Here is a 22,292-nt window from a genome sequence, read left to right as displayed (position 1 = left end):
CATGAAAATATCCTGCATTCCATATATTTGTACACACAGTGGGTGACAGTTGTGTTGATCTTCAGAAGGAAAGTTTTGATTTTTGTAAGTATTTCTCACATAGGTCTATAAAAACCTAGAGACTCCAAACTTTTATTCATCTGAGGAGTCCTTTTTTTCACTTTGATAGGGGCTACTTCAGACTCATGTCGCAACCCCCATTATTCTTTCTGCTCAGCCTTGCTCAGCTTGTGACTCCAGCCATGGGAAGAAGAGCAGGAGCTACTTGTCCACTACTCCCCACTCCAAGTAAGGGGGCAGAGAGGAAGACAGAGAAGGGCTTGCATTGGGAAGAGGCCTGCCTGCACTTTCACCATTTGCTGGCCAGGCTAGATGACCTGGAGCATGTGTATGTGTGTGGGAGCTGCTCCCTGGAAAGAAGTGAAGTAAATTACTATTCCCCTGGGAGTAAGAGGTAGTAAGTGGGAGCAGGTGAAAAATACTGATTCTGAGTCGCAGTTCATTCAGTGATCTGCTCCTAGAGCAGTGCAGCTATGCAAAACCCCTTCTTAACAGTATAAAGGTTTGTAACACATGTTCTTCACCTCTCAAGAGCAGCTTTATGATAATTCACTATTAACTACCAATATCAGCAATAATTATGGACACAGAAAAATTTATTTATTAAATAGTTGTAAGCCAGCTGCTCTGAAGAAGCATATTCTTCTTTTTCTTACAATCCAAGAATTGAAATGAACTGAAAAGACTGCATTACAAATGCATTATCATTAGATGAATACAGTGTAATTTAGTGTACTCTGTTAAATGTCTTTAGATGTCAAGGCAGTTTAAATTGATGATAATTTAGTTAATTAACCAAGATTTGTCCATGTTGTAGCCATTTGACAACCAATAAGAACTAGTAAACATATTGTGATTTGAAATCTCATCTCTTCGACTAAGGTTCTCTGCAATTAGCTTTCTTCTAAATTTACAAAAATAAGGGGGCAAATGAAAAATAAATTAAACCTGCTAAAATGTGAGTATTAAATATGTAGTATGGGTCTTTTCTTATGTGCTTTGAATTTGTTGCTGAATTAGGAATTGATCCTGCAACCCTTCGTCACCTAAGGCCAGATTGTGTGTCCCTTAGTCACACTGGTGAACAAAAAGAACAGGAGTACTTGTGGCACCTTAGAAACTAGCAAATTTATTTGAGCATAAGCTTTCGTGGGCTAAAACCCACTTCATTGGATGCATGCAGTGGAAAATACAGTAGGAAGATATATACACCTCTACCCTGATATAATGTGACCTGATATAACACGAATTCGGATATAACGTGGTAAAGCAGTGCTCCAGGGGGGCGGGGCTGCGCACTCTGGTAAATCAAAGCAAGTTCGATATAACCCGGTTTCACCTATAACTCAGTTAGATTTTTGGCTCCCGAGGACAGCGTTATATCGGGGTAGAGGCGCATATACACAGAGAACATGAAACAATGGGTGTTACCATACACACTACAATGAGAGTGATCAGTTAAGGTGAGCTATTACCAGCTAGAGAGAAAAAAAAAACTTTTTGTAGTGGTAATCAAAAGGGCCCATTTCCAGCAGTTGACGAGAAGGTGTGAGGAACTGTGGGGGTGGGAAATAAACATGGGGAAATAGTTGTACTTTGTGTAATGACCCATCCATTCCCAGTCTTTATTCAAGCCTTATTTAATGGTGTCCAATTTGCAAATTAATTCCAATTCAGCAGTCTCTCCTTGGAGTCTATTTTTGAAGGTTTTTTCAGTGTAATATTGCGACTTTTAGGTCTGTAATCGAGTGACCAGGGAGATTGAAGTGTTCTTCAACTGGTTTTTGAATGTTATAATTCTTGACATCTGATTTGTGTCCATTTATTCTTTTACATAGAGACTGTCCGATTTGGCCAATGTACATGGCCGAGGGACATTGCTGACACATGATGGCATATATCACATTGGTAGATGTGCAGGTGAACGAGCCTCTGATAGTGTGGATGATGTGATTAGGTCCTACGATGGTGTCCTTTGAATAGATATGTGGACAGAGCTGGCAATGGGCTTTGTTGCAAGGATAGGTTCCTGGGTTAGTGTTTTTGTTGTGTGGTTGCTGGTGAGTATTTGCTTCAGGTTTGGGGGCTGTCAGTAAGCAAGGACTGGCCTGTCTCCCAAGATCTGTGAGAGTGAGGGATCGTCCTTCAGGATAGGTTGTAGATCCTTGATGATGCGCTGGAGAGGTTTTAGTTGGGGGCTGAAGGTGACGGCTAGTGGCGTTCTGTTATTTTCTTTGTTGGGCCTGTCCTGTAGTAGGTGATTTCTGGGTATTCTTCTGGCACTGTCAATCTGTTTCTTCACTTCAGCAGGTTGGTATTGTAGTTGTAAGAATGCTTGATAGAGATCTTGTAGATGTTTCTCTCTGTCTGAGGGTTTGGAGCAAATGAGATTGTATCGTAGAGCTTGGCTGTAGACAATGGATCGAATGGTGTGGTCTGGATGAAAGCTGGAGGCATGTAGGTAAGTATAGCAGTCAGTAGGTTTCCGGTAGAGGGTGGTGTTTACAGTACTAATAAGCAATGGTCACATAATGTCCAGGAAATGCATCTCTTGTGTGGACTGGTCCAGGCTGAGGTGGATGGTGGGGTGGAAATTGTTGAAATCATGGTGGAATTCCTCAAGGGCTTCTTTTGCATGGGTCCAGATGATGATTATGTCATCAATGTAGCACAAATAGAGTAGGGGCGTTAGGGGACGAGAGCTGAGGAAGCGTTTTTCTAAGTCAGCCATAAAAATGTTGGCATACTGTGGGGCCATGCGGGTACCCATAGCAGTGCTGCTGATTTGAAGGTATACATTGTCCCCAAATGTGAAATAGTTATGGGTGAGGACATAGTTACAAAGTTCATCCACCAGGTTTGCCATGACATTATCGGGGATACTGGTGAGCAGTTTCTCATGTGAGTAGTGTGTGGGGACTTTCAGTCTAGGTCCTAAGTAGCCCTATGGATGATCATGAGACTACTATTGAGAAAAAGTTGGGGGATTGGTGGGGGAATTACACTTATTCCTTTATCTTATTTCTGTTCCCTCTTTCATACCTTGAAAGAATGTTTGTCTCATTTGCCCAGATAAAATATACTAATCTTGCAACTCAAGGCTGGATCTAGCTTCCGTTGAAATCAGTGGGAGTTTTGCCATTTACTTCAAATTTTGTAGGGTTTGAACATATGCTTGTATGTTTGTAAAATGCCATTCTGTTAATTGGAGAACAAATTATCCCAAGTCAATGGATATCTCAAAAAATAAGTGGTGTTTTCATAGATCAGGCTAAGAGACTGAGTTCTATTATTATCCTCTCAGGTAGTATCAGTGAGATTACTCACAGCAATAAGCACTATTACTCTCAGCAATAAACATCAAGTATTTGTAGGAGAAGGCCCTAAGGCAGAGACAGCCAAGAAAGACTGGATACTGGATAATAGCTAATGTAAAGGAGGGCGCTAGAGATTTCATTGATTAGAAACACAATATTGGAAGGATTCTTGAAAGAAGGGAATTTTAAGAGGATTTGAAAGAAGAGGCAGAAGGGTTATTTGTAGACAAAGAGAAGAGGAGTTTGAAGAGATTTTGACGAAACATCTCTCAACAGAGTGATATAATTATTGTTGTATGCTTTTCCTTTGTTTTAACCAACTGATTTCGTTGATTCCATATAACCTTTCCTTTGCTCTGCAAAAAGTGCAAAAAGATGTGTAAAATCCCTTATCTTGAAGCATCCTGTGTTGTATAATATATGATGGCATGGGTACTGCAATAATTATACAAATTTTATAGCTAATCCTCAGTATCAATAATACCTTTGGAGAAAATAGCATTGTATACTTCATTCCCAGAGAATAATAACAATATTAATGCAGCCCTGACACTTGGCAGCATTGCTTCCCTGCAGCCTGTGTTCACTTGGCAATCAGAATAGCAAGCACAAAAAACACATATTTCTGGCTGCAGTTCTGCTTCTACAGTGTCAGAGAGAATTTGGCATTTAATGATATGCAAAGTGTTGTTCGCATTTGATTGTAGTATACTATATATGCCTTGGAGCATGACTTAAAGTAATTTAACAACTGGAATAACAGGCATTTGGGAAGAAACTAATTTCATACGAAGGCAGATCACAGACACTAGGCTTGTTCATAAACATGTTACCTTGTTATGCTATACAAAGTTGGATATCAAGCTAGCATGGAGAAGAAGGATGTGGGGCAACATCCCTTGGTTCAGACTAGATGAGATCCACTTGACAAAATAGCATAATTAGCTTAAATGTAAATACTGTAACTAATTTGCTTTACAGACCTGTATCTTGTCTTCGGCTTCTGTTGATACAAAGTGTGGATAAAATAACTGGCCTGAGCCTTTTCATAACTTTTAAATATTTATTAAGGGACATTTTAGTGGATGTGAAAGAGGTCAAGTTGACATCCCTAGGGAAAGGAGTGCTCTGTTTATCCATAAGACAAGTACAGCAAGATCGGTGGAAGCAATGCAGTACCAATTTCCAGAAAACAAGCACTGCATTAGAGTGCCAGTGTAAGCAGTGTGTACTTCTCAAAATGTCCCACCAGTGTGCTTCAACCTGGAGCAGGAGGGAGCATCACTAAGAGAGTGAGCGTGTAATTGTATGTCTCCAGAAAGTATCATAAGTAGTATCCTCAAAATGTGTGAATAAATTCAGTTAAGCATCCAGAGTTTGATGCTTATTCCCACTGACTCAGACCAATGAAGTCTTTAAGATACATCAATCACTAATTAAGATAAAATCCAAAATTTTCCTCAGACTACTCTAGTGATAGTATTTAAATGCCATTTTTTTTCTCTTTCATACCTCACAGTTATGTCACACAAGCTTAGAGGTTTCTGAGTTAAATGTATTTTACAAATACAAATTATTTGCACTACTTCAGCAGCTTTCACCCAGGAAATTAAAGTGCTTTACCAACCGTAATGAAGTAAGGCTCACGAGACCCTTGTGAGGGAAGAAAGGGATAGCAAAGGATCACTTTGTCTCACCACTAGGATGGAACGAGGCAGCACCACATGGCAGTGCAGGGAAGGAAGTGAAGAAGAATACCATATCCAGCTAAACAGCAGGCGAATGTAGACAGGCAGGATGTAATTGTCCAAACTGGAATATAGTTGGGACACTGGCATTAACATCTCTACTCTTTTTTTATGGGATATTTAAGAACTACAACATGAAAGGCATAGAACTCGGAGTCAGGAGACCTATGCTCCATTCTACTCCTACCACAGTCTTCCTGAGTGACCTTGAGCAAGTCACTTAACTCCTCTGTAGCTTTTTCCTATCTTTAAAATGTGGATAAAAATTCTTAACTAACTCATGTGAAGTTTAATTCATTCATGTTTGTAAAGTACTTTGAACTCTTCAGATGCTATAGATATACAAACTAATATTATCTTGTACAACTAATAGCATGCTTTCACCAGCAGATCACCCTTTATAACACTATGCTGGGAAACTAGTTCAGTATGGACCCAGAGACAAGAATCCATCCTACTGTTCATATACCCACTTTGCAGGATCTCGGGGAAAGGAACAATATCGTGCCTTAGTTGGAGTAGCAAGGAAGGTGGAGAGATGATCTTGATGATCTAAAATGTCTTTCGCTTTTGATGAGCGTGTGTGTCTGGATTTGTTACACTTTTTCCCCCTAATTGCTGGAAATTATGCAAAGTTAAGGCTGTAGATACTGTCTTTTGTAGAATACTATGTATCTTATTGCCATACTGATACTACTTTTCAGGTTTTTTTCTAAACTGCATGACAATATAGTCTAAAAGATGTGCTAAGATATGTGGATCTTGTATTACATTGTGTATGTAATTGTGGTGCCATTTTTGGTTAATATTAATTAAGTTCTATGGGACAACTATCCTGAAACACAAGAATTCAATAGTATAATGAAATTCATATAGAACAACATGCCCAAACTCATTTGAGACTGCTTTGTCATATTCCCTTCAGTTAAAAATTATATCTATTAAGGAATGTCTTGGGTGATATTATAGACGAATGCATAGATGAATTCACACTTAAAAATGGAGTTGCATTTCAGCCCCAGTGACAAATGTCTGATTTGTGTTTTTGGAAATCTTTTTGCACATCTTGAAATCCCACATATTCTTGAGCATTTTAGCAGCTTATCTCAGATCAAAAGAACATTTAAAAAAAAAAAAAACTAAACATCAAAGATGTTTTTTAAGAGTTTGCAAATTTCTTCTTGCTTCAATATCCTAGAATATGGACACTACTTTTGAGAATGGTGGATTGTCTGCTAAAAAGAATATCTTTTCAGTCACTTAAACATCGGCTCTACTGGTAATTTCTATCTTTGTACATTAAATTAGCTTCTCTATTTCTTCATCAGAGCGTCTAGATGATAGGCTGCAATAAAAAAGTATATTGAATATAATTATAGTAATTTAGACAAAAAGTGTTATTTCCGTAAAAATTAACATTAGGTTAAAAAAATCCCAGTATGATTTTCAATTATAAAAAAGCAATGAAATTCACTAGATGAAAAGTATATCAAAACAAAAATGTACCAGAGAAATCTTCAAAAGGAAGAAAATGAACAAGTAAGTATTAAACATCTATGGCAGGATTCTGCTCTTACATCTCATGCTGTTCATGATAACTAAACACATGGAAGCATCCATGTAACGTTACTAGTATGCTGTTTCAAAAGAGTTAAATCTCTTTGTTGAAGTGTGTGGGTGTCGGTGACTGGCCCTGAACAAAGTAGTTCCAGCTCCCCTGTGCCAGAGCAGGTCCCCACATTTGGTCAATTAAGATGACCGAGCAGCACCTGGGTGCTATGAAGGATCAAAGATAAGAAGAGCGGACCCAACAAATGAGAGAGAGAGAGAGAGATCCACTGAGTCAGAGCAGGCTGAGTCAGGAAGGGCAGTTGAGAGCTGCTAGAGACCAGGAGATTGGAGGAATCCCAGAAAGAAGCAGAATGTGGTTCCTGGAGAAGGCTGAAGGCAGGAGAGCAGCAGATGGGTTTGCTGGCCAGTGTCCCCAAACCACAAAGCCAGGATTGGAGGGCGAGAGAGGACTGAAGGCAGGAGGAACAGCAGAGGGAGTTGCCTAGTGGCTTTAACTTGGAAAGTTGGAGAGGAGAGGAGGAGTTTACCTGCTGATATATTCAGGGCCAGAGAACTGGATTCCGAGGAAACATAAGAGGTTCGGGCAGTGGGGGAGTGAGGGATGCTCCCCAGAAGAAATGGTAGAATGAGTGAAATTGCAATCCAGCTGGGTTGACTGTCCTGCTACAAGGACAGGAAGGAGCTACTCTTGAGAACCAGGGAGCGTCCCAAATCTGTGCTGGTGAGCCCAGTTGTGGTGAGGGATGCCAGGACTGCATGTTGTATGTACTATTTGGATTATATAGGAGGAACTCTGGACTATGGTGTTGGAGCTCGTTATGTGCCCAGCGGGCTTTCTTTTGTAATAAATTACCCCGCTAAGGGCTATTGGCTCTCAGAAAGACTCTTTGCACTAGTTCTGGGGACTCTGAAGGAGAGACACTGAGGCAAGCATGCCTATCATACCACGGTCTACAGAGGAAGACACTCCAGGTGGGCAGTGCTGTGATAGTGGGGCTTTGCAATGTTGCTAGAATTCCTACATGCCTGGCTCAGTGTAGTGAGTAGTGTGTGATGTATGTGTAAATACTTTCCCCTTAATTCCTACAACTTTTCAAGAAATAGGGTAGCTTCAGAATTTATTTAGTCAATGCTTAGTCATGCTTTAAAAGGCTGGTTAACGGTCAGGTGGTTTACCCCTAAAGGATTAACCAGTGTTTTGGAGTTAAAGGTACTGCTATTCCAGATAGATGGTGACTACTGCTTTGATCCATTGTATGGCTGAGAACCCCCCTAAATATCTTGGTCCACTCTTCTGCTGAGCCCTTTGTCCCATTGTTTCTAACTACTGACTGCTCCACAGGCTGAAGGAGGCAACATACATATGTGTGGCAGGGCAAGGATGGAGACCAAACAGAAAATTCGGAACTGAAAAGTGGGAACATCAGCATTAGAAGCTGTTCCAAAAGACTGAGCTCAGAATGGAGAGGGCAAGGAAGGTGGAAGGAGGACAAAAAAAATAAAGAATCCCTCTCTCTACTGAGAACCCTGATAAGAATACTCCTTGGTCTTGTTCAAAGGGTTAATGGAAACTTAGCTTGGAGGGAACTGCGTGCGGCCTGTTAGCCTGCTTCTCCTTCTGCCATCTTTCTGTTGCCCACCTTTGAGTTTCTGTCCCTTGCAGTCTCCTCAGTGCAGTGTCCCCTCTTCAACTCTCTCTGCCACTGGTAATAATTGCCCTTCTTCTCCCTGCTTCCCCCCCCCCCCCGCCCCAAGAGTGGTCAACCTGTTCTTCTCCACTTTCTAGGTCTCCTTCTTCCACCTTCTTCTGTCCCCATTCCTGCCCAATGCCTTCAACTCTGAGTTTTCCCTTCTACCTATTTCATTTCCCCTGTTCCACTCTATCTGCTGAGCAGAACTGAGCTCAAGCTGCTGCTGGATGTGATTTCCTGCCTACTGAAGCCAGAAGGTGGAACTGAGTGAATAACATAAGGAGAAGACAAAACAGAGACTAGCTACTCAGAGGCCGGAGGGGAGAACTAAGGCTCTGGTACTTGAGACATGTATGGCTGGAGAGAAGCTGAAATCTAACTATCCAAAATGTTGGAATAGAGGATATTTGGGTACTGAATGTACACAAAGGATGGAATCTTCATAAATGATCAGCACTGGCCTAACTGCTCCCATTGAAATTAGTGGTAAACCTCCATGGATTTTAATGGGAGCTGAGTTAAACCAATTTGAGAACTTTTGAAAATCCTACCCATCTTGTCTGATTATTTCCCCCCCCCCCCCCCCCAAGGTATGGTATGAAGATTTACTAACATGTGCTAAAGGGCAATTTCAATCCCTAATTGATGCCATCAGTATTTTCAAATGAGGCACCTTTTAGAAATGTGGAAATAGATTTGAGTTTAATTTCTAATAAAGTAAACATGTGCTAGTTTTCCTATTGTTGCTATGTAGAAGAATATGGTCTTGCCTGGAGTCGATAAGATAGAAAATTGTGGTTAATAATGAAAGCTAAATGAGAAGATACTTTAATGATGGGATATCATGTGCCTGACTATAAAATAAATAGTAATTATCACATTTGAGAAACTACTCTGAGTATTTGAATTGCTCTTGACAACTTCAGCTATATATCATGCCCTTCTGGATTATGCACTTTCTAGTTTTTAATAAGCAAACAAATGAAACAGAATTCCTTACCCTGATGGAAGATGTTGTTTTCAACACAACATCAACAAGCACAGATAGCAGAAAAGAGCCAACATAGCAAACTACAGGGTTATTTTTCATTTACACATTTTGTTAGTTATGAAACAAGATGAGAAATATATCTTTTTTTTTTAATCTTTACATTCTCCCCACCCTTCACTACCACACACCATTATAACACATGTCAAAAGAGTTGTTATGATTTTACAGAGAAGAGAGGGAAATTGTATAACCCCTGTTAGAGTAGTATAATACATCCTGACATTGAGTCAAAGGGGTAAACATTCCAGACTTTCCATAGGGTATTGGCACAAAGAAAGCTTGTGTTTGGCAGATCAGAGATCACACTTTAGCCAATAGGGAGGAAACTTTGAAGAAAGTATAAGTTTGTTATGGTTTTTCCTTAACTTTTCCAAAATATTTTGCATATGTGCACACTGACATATCGGTGAAAGAATGCTTCAGAAGTACACAATATTACTGGATAGAGCAATTGAATGTATAATGTTCAGATAAATGTTATTCTACAGAATCAGTTCTTAAAAAAAAATCCTAAAATCTATTTTTCCAGTATTGCCCAGGGTTTCGAGCCAGTCAAACAATCCACAATTATTTGTCAAATATTTTCATTGATACATTTCACTTATTTTTAAAATAAAAATTAGTTGTCCAGCTCTCATAGTGACATTTACATCTCCCTGAGTCTCTAAGAACTCTCAGAATGAAACCATACTTGCAGGTGAGTAATGCATATAATCCACCTCTTCTGAAACAACTTCAAAAGTGCTGAAATCCTAGGGCATATTTAAAAGTAATTCTAAGCCTCTTCTATACTACAAAGTTAGGTCAATATAAGTCACCACTGGCCTATTTATGCATGTTTGCATTCAAATTTGTCTCTGGCCAGTGTAAGTGTCCTGTTACAGCGACATTCTAAAACCACCTCTATGACCATGGTCAAACTATTTTGGTTGACTCAATGCAAGTGTAGACAATGCCTGACCTGTGTTGTCCCTAATAGTCCTCCAGCCACTGTGCCACAAAACCCCATTTCCAACAGTGACCACTCTGCTCACATTTTAAAACTCTACTGACTAGGGGTTACAGAGACTGGAAGCCCGTCCCTTCCTCCCTTCCCCTCCCCCCCCCCTTAAAACCTGGTGTGTTTTTGAAATGCCCTTTCCTGGTTGCCCACTTTGGTAAGCATACCTAGCAGCTCATCTTTGTTATTTATGTCCAACCGACCAGGGTTCCATGCACACACAGCAATTCGAGGCATGCTCCTGCCTGGAGCAGAGAAGCAGCGTTGGATTTCCTGGGCGTGTAGGAAGAAAAGGTTGTGGAAGCACAACTGCAGAACAGCCATAGAAACATGGACATCTGCAAGCAGATTGCAGGGGGGATGCAGGCAAAGGGGTACAATAGGGATCAGCAGCAGTGCCATGGAAAAGCAAAGGAGCATCATCAGGGATACCATAAAGTGAGGGAAGGCAAAAAAATCTGGTGTTGTCCCACAGACTTTCTTTTAGAATGAACTGCATGCCATACTTGGAGGAGACCCCACACCACCATGGATACAATAGAGGAGCCCAAGACACAGACTCCTGCAGTGAATAGTGAGGAGGCAGAAGTTGAGGAGAGAAACACAGTAAGAGACTCCAACAATGCCACGAGCCAGGACCTATTTGAATCTCAGCAGGAGTCTAGCTATTCCCACAAGGCAAGTGTAGATGAGCCCAGTGATGAAGGGAAAAGGAGCTTGGGTAAGTGTGTGCATGCATTTTTCTTGACAATGTTTTATTTGCTTTTCCTCCCTCTCTCTTTCCCCTTTCCCATCTCTTTCCCCCACCCCCATTTAAAGATGGCACTTGGCCTATCCTCAAGTTTATGAAACAAAGATATTAACTTTTCATTGCTTTAATAGTATATTGTGAGAAAATTAAAAATTAGGAAGTAAATTCAAAACAAATTCTTCAACACTACCGTGGCAGTCTGAATACACAATACACCTCAATTCGGTGTCCTGTGCTTGGGCAGAGGTAGAACAAACAGAAATAGAGACAGCCTCTCCTTTCCATTCCCGTGTTGGGGAAGGGTGAAATATGTCTGTTTATGTGAATAACAATGTCCCTTTCATCGAGATCTCTCAGGAGGATAAAACGTTTTATAGAGAGATTCTGCAATCCTCTCCAGAAGGTTTTTAGGGATGGCAGCCTTATTTCTTCCTCGGTGGTAGGACACTTACCCATGCCATTCTTTGAGTTCAGTTGGCACCAAACCAGCTAGTGGCATACAGGCCCAGTTTGCTTCAGGACACCAGTAACAGCTGGGTTCTGGCCTTTATAACCCTGAGGAGTGAGGTATCAGCCAAAAATCAACACTACCAGTGAAAAATAGTGCCAATGTTCACAGCCCTGACCCTGTTCTCTGACTTGTGCAAAGGGGCCAGAATCATATAGCTTCATGCAATAGAATATCACCAACCGCCCCACACCCCTGGCAGACTGCCCCACCATGGTTGGAGCTGGAGACCTCTGCTCTACCAAAGTGTACCAAAGCTGAAGTGTCAATAAGGCTTTCTTACTGTAAGTATTTATGGGAATAATATAGGGATGTTTTGAGACTTACCTTTCCCTTTCTGCTATGATGGTAAATCTGATTGTACTTGTGTCTGCTTTATCAGCAGATTCTTGAGTGGTGGCTTTGAGGAGTGTCCCCTTCACGCCCAGAGAAAGACTGACCTAGAGGAGGAGGAGGAGGAGAAAGAGGACTACGGTGGACATATTTTGCGAGATTTGGGTCATGGACACACAACTTGGAGGGCCAATATTTCTCCATGCTCCTCATCATTCACGGGGGGGGAGGCAAAAAGACCCAAGAGTTTCAGCAGCACATGGCATCACATGGATATGGCATCACAGACCTACAGCTCCATGCCGGAGGCCAGCAAGGAAAACCACAGCTTCAGATACTTTGACCTGTGAAAACTACAGACTGATAGCCACAATGCACTACCATAAACGACGGTTTTGTTTACACAAATGGATATAAAGGTTTGCTTCCTTTTAAAAAGGAATTTTAAATATTTCACCCCATTATGTTTGAAAATTGTATGACACAGTACGTGTGTTTGCACTTTGATTTTGTGCATTGAATTTTTGCACTCAGAGTATCTTGATTAGTTCTCAACAAACATTACAGTATGCATAGAGGCAGTCAAGAAATCAAACACTACTTATACATGCTCACCACGCACCGCTGAATTCATAGCGTGAGGAAAACACCACCATACTTATAAATGTACAATAAGCACCACACAATTCATAGTAGCAGGCAAAGCCCTAGGCCCAGAAGTCTTTATAACTTGCAGCAGGCACAACATAATAGATACCAGCAAACAAAAACCAAAAAAATACATAATTTAAATTACATAAGACATACATTAACTCAAGACAGAACACTACTGTGGCTTACAGTGAAAACGAACCTTTAAACACCTTCCCCCACTCAAATTCCTAACTCCACATCATAGCCCTGGCGTCTGGCTGTTCAAATTCAGCAGACGTCCACTTCATCTCGCCCCTCCACTCTAGCAGCAGCTTCCCCTGCTTTCCCTCACATATATTATGCAGTATACAACATGCAGCTACAACCATTGGGATGTTGTTTTTTTCTCACTGAGGTCTTATCTAGTGAGTAAAAAATGCCAGCAACCCATCAATATACCAAAAGCACATTCCAGAGTTATTCTGCACCTACTGAAGCAGTAGTTGACTCTTTCCATAGTGCTGACCTGATGGCCCATGGTGAGCTTCATAAGCAAAGGTTCGGGTAGGTTCCTCAGAATCACTATTGGCATTTTTACATTGCCAGTGGTAATCTGCCATTTGGGAAAGAATGTCCCTGCATGCAGCTTTCTGAACAGTCCTGTATTCTCAAAGATGCACGCATCACACACCTTCCCTGGACAACCCACACTAATATCTGTGATGTATCCCCTGGTGATTCACTAGTACTTGGGTAATCATAGGAAAATATCCCTGTGCTGTTGATATACTCAGTAGCACAGTGAGCTACTGCCAAAATAGGAATCCCTGTTCTGCCTATTGCCCCACTGGAATTCAGGAACCTAATTGCTGCAAATCTATTCACTATTTCTTTCACATTGCCGAGTATCACAGTCCTACACAGCAGGAGATGATTAATGGTTCTGTACGCTCTCGTGACAATGGCCCCCACTGTGGATTTTCCAACTCCAAAATGATTTCCCACTGATTAGTAGCAAGCCAGCATTGCAAGCTTCCAAACCGTGGTTCCACTTGCTTCTTCACGGTCAATGCAACTCTTATTTTGGTGTCCCTGCACTGTAAGGCTGAGGTGAGTTCTGTGCACAGATCCAGGTATGTGGCCATTTGCATCTGAAAGTTCTGCAGGCACTGCTCATCACCCCAAACCTGCATTACAATGCAGTCCCATCAGTCAGTGCTTGTTCTTGGGCCCAGAAATAATTTGCCACCATCTTCAGCTATTTCATGAATGCCATGGGCAACCTGGATTTTTTTTCTCACTATGTCCATCAACAAACTCTCCTCAAAGATATCCTCATCTTCCTCATTATGATCCCAATGGTTTTGGTACTTCCTCCAGGTCTGCAAATCCAGGAGAATCATTCATGCTGCACTTATAATATTCATGAGAATAATGCTGAGCTCTGCGGGCTCCATCTTTCTGTCAGACATGGCAGAGACTGAAAAGCAATGCACAGGTTTTGTGGATTTTCAAAAAATGGCACAAATTACAGGATTTGGAATGTATTACGGGGTGGAGAATGTTGCACCCTGGGAGCTAGACCCATAGCTCCCAGAAATCGTTGGGTGAATCATTACTATCGCCACAAAAACTGCAAAAATGTCCCAAAGAGTATTGGCATGGACAATGTGCATGGGATGCCTACCTGTGGTGAATCCTGCTTTACATCAATGCAATTGTGGGGAGTATGCACAGCACCAGTGTAGGCAGACAATTATGTATACACCTGAGCAATATATAGACTTTGGGGTATGTACGACAACATAACTTGCGTTGTCTGACGTTTGTAGTATAGATATGGCCCAAGTTGATACTGCATAGCATAGGCTTTCTCTTGGCACCCTCAGGGGATAGGTTAAACCAATTTAGATTTGCATCCATTTACTGACATGTAATTTTCACAACTTTCCATATCACATCTGAATGTAAATCTCTGAGTTTAAGAGAGTCAAAGTTAATGTAACATATTTGCCAAGGAGCAAGAAGTGAAAAATATATTAGGAAAAGCCAGTAGCCAGAGGATGTAAGAAGATAGAACTCTACCTATATATGCATCTGAAGAAGTGGTTTTTTTTATCCACGAAAGCTTATGCCCAAATAAATGTGTTAGTTTTTAAGGTGCCACTGGACTCCTTGTTGTTTTTACCTATACACTGTCTCATTGTCGTTCCCCTCCCTCCCCCCCCCCCCGCATTCCTTTCTTCTGGCCCCCTCTGTGGGCTATATTGACTTATGGGGGGAGGGATAGCTCAGTGGTTTGAGCTTTGGCCTGTTAAACCCAGGGTTGTGAGTTCAATCCTTGAGGGGGCCATTTAGGGATCTGGGGAAAAAATGGGGATTGGTCCCGCTTTGAGCAGCGGGTTGGACTAGATGACCGCCTGAGGTCCCTTCCAACCCTGATATTCTATGATGATCCCTCTCCCCACAACAGAGAGTTTGGCTTATTGGGGCAAATTGAGAGGTGGTATGTAAAGATAATGTAAGTTACACATTGATTAGCAAATTTAAGGAAGTGTAAAGGAAGTCCGCTTCTGTACACAAGGGTGGGCAGAGGCTGGAACAAACTCTTATACCATGAGTCAGTTAGGGCCTGATCCCACTCCCATTGATGGCAAAACTTTTCTTGACATAGAAGGAAGCAAGCCCTAAGACCTACTTATGGCTAAATTGAGATGTAACCCTATATCAATAAGCATTCAGAAACGAAATGTTCTGATGCAGCATGGTGCAGAAAGATTTGAAAATTTTAGCAAGACAAAGGATGTTCTCAGATAAGAACTATATTAGATTTTTTAGTAGTATTAAATCAGTCCCATTAATCGGAATAATTACCTTTCAGGCTGTGGGGAGTATACTCCTGTTAGGTCCTGAGTCAATAATCTTTGAATCCCAAACAGTAACTTTACAACTGGAGTAAATTAATTATACTGAACCTGCAGCATAATCTCTTTGCAGACTTTCACCCCCTAGGGGGCAAGACTATTTCAATTTACTGCTAATGCTAAATAGCATGTAAAGTGTAAGTGCCACCATTTCATTCCAGAAAATGTCTGAGAAGTCCCATGTCAGTGCAAGTCAGTCACAGCCACCTCACAGCCTGCTACCTTCTAACTCCAAGCATATTCATAAGAATCTCTTAAAAGTTCTAGGCTTGCTTTGACAGTCCTTATGTAATAGCAGTGTTGCAAGAGAGTGTGTTTTCACTTCCTTAGCAATCTCTTTATAGCCTGGGGCTCCACTGCAGCAGCGATTTTTTGGGGGGAAGAGAATTACTGCTTGACTAAATTTCAAACCAAAAATGTAAAGTGAGAGACTTTAAAATTGTACTGTTTTTAAAAACTCAGCATCAAAAAATCTAGTGCAGGACTGTCTGTATGTAAGGACCGATGCCCTATTCACTTCATTATGCAAGAGCTGCACCCCCCACTATTCCTTTTTAACCATGATGCTGCCTGTTGGCTACTGCTTGTGAATCAATGAGGTGTAGTCAGACAGACATCCACACATCCGGGGATATGGCACTGCATATTAATCATGCTGAGAGCTCAGGGCCAAGCAGTGCAGATGGTCTGAGGGTCTGTAAAACCCTAGTTACACATTGTTGGTGCAATAGTTGAGCAATGGATCTCTTTGGATAAAAGAGACATATCTGAAGCAGGCAATCCACTAGATAGGAGCTGGGGAATTGTACTAAGCACACTCATGCTTTTCTGTTTATTCAGAGAACAATCATTTAATCGTCTGCCTTAAATACTTGATAACTAAGGGAAGTGGTATATGTTGTTATCATTATTGTCTCTACTAGGTCTATCCAGCATCAGAGTTTATGCTATCACTCAAGTGCTGTTTCTGTTGTGTGACAGGACTGACTAATCCTGCATGGTGGAGGGGGCAGGAGGGAGAATTTTTTCCCACTTGATGATGCCTTTATGAAGTATTCCTTTGTTCACTATAGAGGTCTGCTTCATGATGATGACATCAAAGCAAAGGCAAGAACACAAAGACTGCATTGGTTAAGAATGTCACAATCTATAAATAACTCTGGGAGATCAATGCACAGCAGAGGAAAAAAAACTTCCCCGGTGGATTGATTTTATGTTGTTTTTTTCCCTTCCTTCCCCTTTCCAGGTATATTGACATTGCAGGTGGCCAGCTGAAAAGAAAGAATAGGGAGAAGAACAAGCAGGAGAGAACTGACTGTACTCCTGATGTGGGCCTAACGACAACAGAATGACATCCTGTTAAAGGAACATTTGCGGTGAACTCTGAAAACATTGGTTCCAATCCCCAGACAGTGTGCATTGGCATAGCTCCGTTAAAATCAATGTCACTGCATCCAAGAGAAATTAATAAATAGAAAACTCTCACCCAACGGAGTGTTGATCCTGGATGTGCCTCTTTTGAATGCATTTCACTGGCTCACAGCTGCACACTGATCATAGCACCTTAGCTGTGGAGAAAAATTGCCATCTGCAAATCATCCTAGAAAAGTAGTAATGATTGACGTAGTTATGGCAACAGCCAGTATCACCATAGTAAGATACTGAACCCCAATAATTAGAAAGACTCTCAGACTTGTTCCAGCACAGCTATAAAACTTGCTGAATACTCAATGAGCATTTTTCCTCCAATAACCCAAGCATGAAAAAAATTCTCTGGAAAAGAGGAATCTTCAGATCATGTGGGAACTTCAGTTCTCAGAAACTTATTGACCAGTAACACAAGCCAGCAGACTCGTTACAGTAATGACCTTACACGTCATCCCATATGATCCATAAACACTGCATAATTATAACAAACTGATATGCAAACTATACACAAGGATAATTTATGGGATAAAACACAGCTGTTCGAGAGCTCAAGGATCCAGTACAAGTTTAGGACAGGAAGTGAAAACATTTTTTTTCCATTTGACGCCTCAAAAGGAATTTAACTAGACAGGATGTAATCACATGTTGGATTTTGGCAATGGCACTGGGTTAGTATCTTTGTATACTTATAGAGTGTCATGGGATCTTTAATTATCACAGGCAATCAGGACCTTGATTTTTAGCTCTCTCTTTTAAAAAGAACAGGAGTACTTGTGGCACCTTAGAGACTAACAAATTTATTAGAGCATAAGCTTTCGTGGGCTACTGCCCACTTCTTTGGATGATAAATTTGTTAGTCTCTAAGGTGCCACAAGTACTCCTGTTCTTTTTGCAAATACAGACTAACACGGCTGCTACTCTGAAACCTCTCTTTTAAAAGACACCCTCCAGTGGCATAGTACATCCTAAGCTAATTTTAGGACATTGGTTTATAATGATGAAAAGGGAATAACCTGCTCTATTATCAGCCAGATTCTCACATCCATCCTCATGAGTAGTTGGTTGCTTTGCAAATAGTCCTACTTACTGGCCCACTACTACCGAAATCACATTCTGTAGTCTTTCCTGTGTTCTGAAGTCTATATAGTGACCCAGTCCCTCATTTTAGCAGGTGAACTCTGAAAGTACCACTGCATAAGAAGGGTTAAGGCTACCGTCCTCTAGTAGCTATCTTAGCACTAGAAATAAAGTACATTTGCTATTTTACATTTACAGTCTGAATGTTACTTTTTGTTTTTTAAAAATTAGTATTAATAGATGTAAGCCTTATTTACCAACATCCTGCTGTGATGAGAATGTTAATATACTATGTATCCTCAACTGAACTAGATTTTCATTTTGTAATTATTTCTTCACTTGATTTTTTTTCTGTCCCTCAGTGAGAAGAATGCTTTACGTTATACAATGGGGTTTAAAAAGCTAAACCTGATCTGGATCTGTGGTGCATAATATCTAGTCATTTTATGTATATTAATGCTAAATCCTGTTCTTGATTTCCATAAATGGCCCACAAAGCATGCCAACCTTCTTCCACATTTTAAACAGTACTAGGTTTTGATGAGCAAAATTGGTAGGTACTAGATGAACAAAAGAATACTGATGATACATAATGTAAGGCTTGATCAAAAGTTGTGAACTCGTCAGATGGTCTGCCAAAAAACTGGATTGTTTTCTAGAAAGTATTTCTCAGCCAAGTTACAGTCTGGCTGTTAATTGAAGCTTTGAAAAATCTAACTTTTGGTTATGTTACAAAAATAGTGAAAATGGTTAAAAATGTCTTGTAAAAATTGGTTATCAATATAAAATGTACATGGACTTCATGATGAAGACACATAAAAGAAATGAGAGAAATTAGAAATGGACAGGACATATTTAATCATCAGATCCCCCTGTTAATACATTATTGTTTAATTTGGAATGTTCAATGTTTCCATTTCACTGTTCCTAGCTCTAGCCCCTTGCACCGGATGTCCACCATCCCCATCTCCCTGCCATCTCCCCCTGCAATCCTTGGCATTCACACTTTTTAAAATGCATGCAGTTATTGTGGCCACCTTTAGTAACTGTTAGCTGTTTGCCAAACTACACCTATTTTATCCACTTAATGGGCTAGAGAAAATGATAGAAGTGTAAAAAATAACATTTTGTGGGGCTCTCTTCACTCTAGCTTTTGTTAATCTTTCTGACACTCAGGTAACAAAAACTGTGTATGAAATCGTACGTGTGGTCTCATCAAGTTCAGCAGATAAAAAAAGTATTGCCACCCCTTTGCTGAGTGGTGGTAGAATTTTGGGGCTATCAGTTCAGTGTCCCTTGTGGAGTGGAAATCAGTGTTGTGGAGTCCAGTGTTTTCCTAGTGGAATTTTTTTCTTTAAATACTGCGCATAAGTTCTGTTTCTTCTAATGAGGGTGGTAGCAAAATGCACATGGGCAAATCTCTTTTGCAGCAATCTGTGGTCAGATACCTCTGCACTCCAGAAACAGCTGCCTTGCACCTCACACTCTCTCCTCACTGCTTAAAACACAATCTCTTCTTCCTGCCCCAGTGTCCTGAGTTAGTGGGGTATAGAACGCTTCTTTATTGATTTCTGGGGAGCTACACTGATTTATATGATTTGGCCCTACAATCTTACTAGGTAAGAATATTTATGAACAACTTTCTGTGGGGAGAAGCAGTAAATCAGAGTCTGGCTAACGTAAGGGTCTAAATGCAGAGAGATGAGATTATACTTTTTTTTGTAAATGAAAGGTAATAGTTTGCAGTTTTACAGGGAGGGAAATAAACAGTGCTAATAAATGCATCTGCCAGAAAAGAGCCTAGTGGCAAAAGCTACCTCTTGTTAGTCTGGGGACAACATCCAGATGTCACAGAGTCAGGCACATTTGCTAAAATCCTCTTGAAGAAAGAACACCTGTGGCTATCAGAAGTGACAAACACTAAATCATAAGGGTGCGCACGAACCTCTGTTAGTTCGCTGGGTTTTGTATGCTAGCTAAATAACTAGAACTAACATAGTCACAGGAAGGGGTTTGCCCCACCACATCCATACTTCTTTCCATTTTAATCTTATTCATACTATTTTCCCCCGGGAGGGCTAAGAGATTCAGTTTGACTTTCATGTTCTCTTCCTTAGTATTAAACAACAGAACAGTAGCTACAAATGAGAGACATTCTATACTGCAGCAGGATTCTCTATTGTTCATCCCCCTTTGCCTGTTCTTTTCTTCTTCTTCATATTTTTAGACACTGATCCTGTAACTGATTCCTTGTGGATGCAGGGATCTGCGTCTTCAGAATTGGGCCTCAGATTGTAAATTCTTTGGGCCAGGGACCTTGTCTTCCTATATATTTGCACAGAACCAAGTGTATAGTGGGTGCTGCTACATTATAAATGAAGAATAAATAAATAATAGCAAATCCTAAAGCGCTCAATCGGTATTAAAGATATAGATGCATATCAAAGCTATGCTAAGTCTGTTTCAAAAGTCTGAGTATGCTTATATGATCTTTGTCATTTTAAGTTACTATGGTTTCAGTGAACTCTAAACAGAAGTTTCTGGAGTCCCCAGGGAGCACACCTCCTGTGGCGTACTTTGAGTTCTTGATTCATTTGATCACAAAAACTCTAATAACTTCTGTAAAAACTCACCATGTCTGTAATGAAACCAGCAAACTTGGCCAACTACTATATCACTCCTCCCACCAACAAGCCCCAGCTGCCCCATAGGAAGAAGGAGCATGATCATCATTTATGTTACAACAAGATAGGTAAGGCAGCTGCTGCTGCCGCACTGCTCCCTAGCAAGGCTTGATGCATTTCCAACCCTGGGAGGGTAACCAGATTATTCCCATGAAGTTTTTCTAGCTACTTGCACCCTGGAGTGTCTATTTAAATTCATTTAAAAATGCATATGCAAACAGTATGTATTTCCAAAAAAAAATGATGAATACACTATACTCTTAATTCATAAAGAAAAAGCAAATTACATACATATATATGCACTACCTTGCTACACCTCAATCCACTGTTGTTATATACTATGTTGGTAAATATAGCATGTGGTATAGTATGTTGGTACAGAACCTCTGGTTTTCCTTCTGCAGCTTCTCAAGAGTATGCTGCATCCACTACTTCGATGGCTGTATTCGAGGGCTGGATGACAATTTCAAGGTTACAGTTTGGGTTTTTGCATTCTGAGACAAGGAAAATCAATCCTAATCTACAGAGGGACTGAATTGCAAATGTCGCAGTGCAAAGGGCTTGAGCTTGAGAGGTACTGAGCACTCTCCACTCCCTGGCTTCCCAGAGGCCCTCAGCACCTCATAGGGTCAGGCCTACAGTTACTAAGCACCACGCCGCTCACACAGCTGATTAAATCGTTTATTCTGCTTTAATACAGCAGGATCTTCTTTCCATTTATATTGATGCCATTGGGTTGTGTTTTTGCGGGTAAAGTGGACAGTGGCATTCACTAATTTCTTTCCACCCTTACAGATAAAGAGTACAGATGGAAACATTCAAGACTTACTGGGCCATCCATTTGTCTGCTTTAGGATACTTTCCACAAGCCCTCTTTTCCAGTGGAATTTAAGATCCTTTGGTTTATACAGTTGCATGACAAAATTTGAGATTGGGTTACCTGAATTGTCATTCCAGACAGCAGTGCCACTGACAGAGGAACTAACCCTTGCTCTCTTCATTGACAGATCTGAGCCAGAGGTGGAGAACCAAAGCCATTAGCATTTTTAATGCCATCAACAACAGCAAAGGGAAAAACAAAAAGGTAAAATTACATCTGTGTTTTCTTCTTTTCATCTCTGCATTAATATCTTTATCACCTCTGCATCTTTATATCCTGGGCTATAATAGAGGTACTTATTCTGATTTGCTTATGTGGTTTTAGCATTCCCAACAGGAAGCTCGGTACTAGTGAGAAATAGGGAGATATCAACAGGCTTTGGAATCTGAGTGAAAGCATCCAAGCAACTGCACTTTTTAGAGATGACTTAAATCCTATTTTTGGAGAAGAAAACATCACAACCTTTTAATTTTCCTTTCCATTGTCTCTTGGTGACAGATTGACAGGCCTGGAGAATGGAGTTGTCTATTCATAGAACAGGTTCAGTGTGGGTAGCAGCAGTGAACGCTTGTTAATGTAGCCCTGCTAGTGTGCCTCAATCCTGACCTAGAGAGGCTGCTTCTGGGGACAGGGGA

Source organism: Malaclemys terrapin, chromosome 14, assembly GCF_027887155.1.
Source record: "Malaclemys terrapin pileata isolate rMalTer1 chromosome 14, rMalTer1.hap1, whole genome shotgun sequence".
NCBI lineage: Eukaryota > Metazoa > Chordata > Testudines > Emydidae > Malaclemys > Malaclemys terrapin.
The sequence above is the reverse complement of the archived record's forward strand: the minus strand, read 5'-3'. Positions refer to the sequence as shown.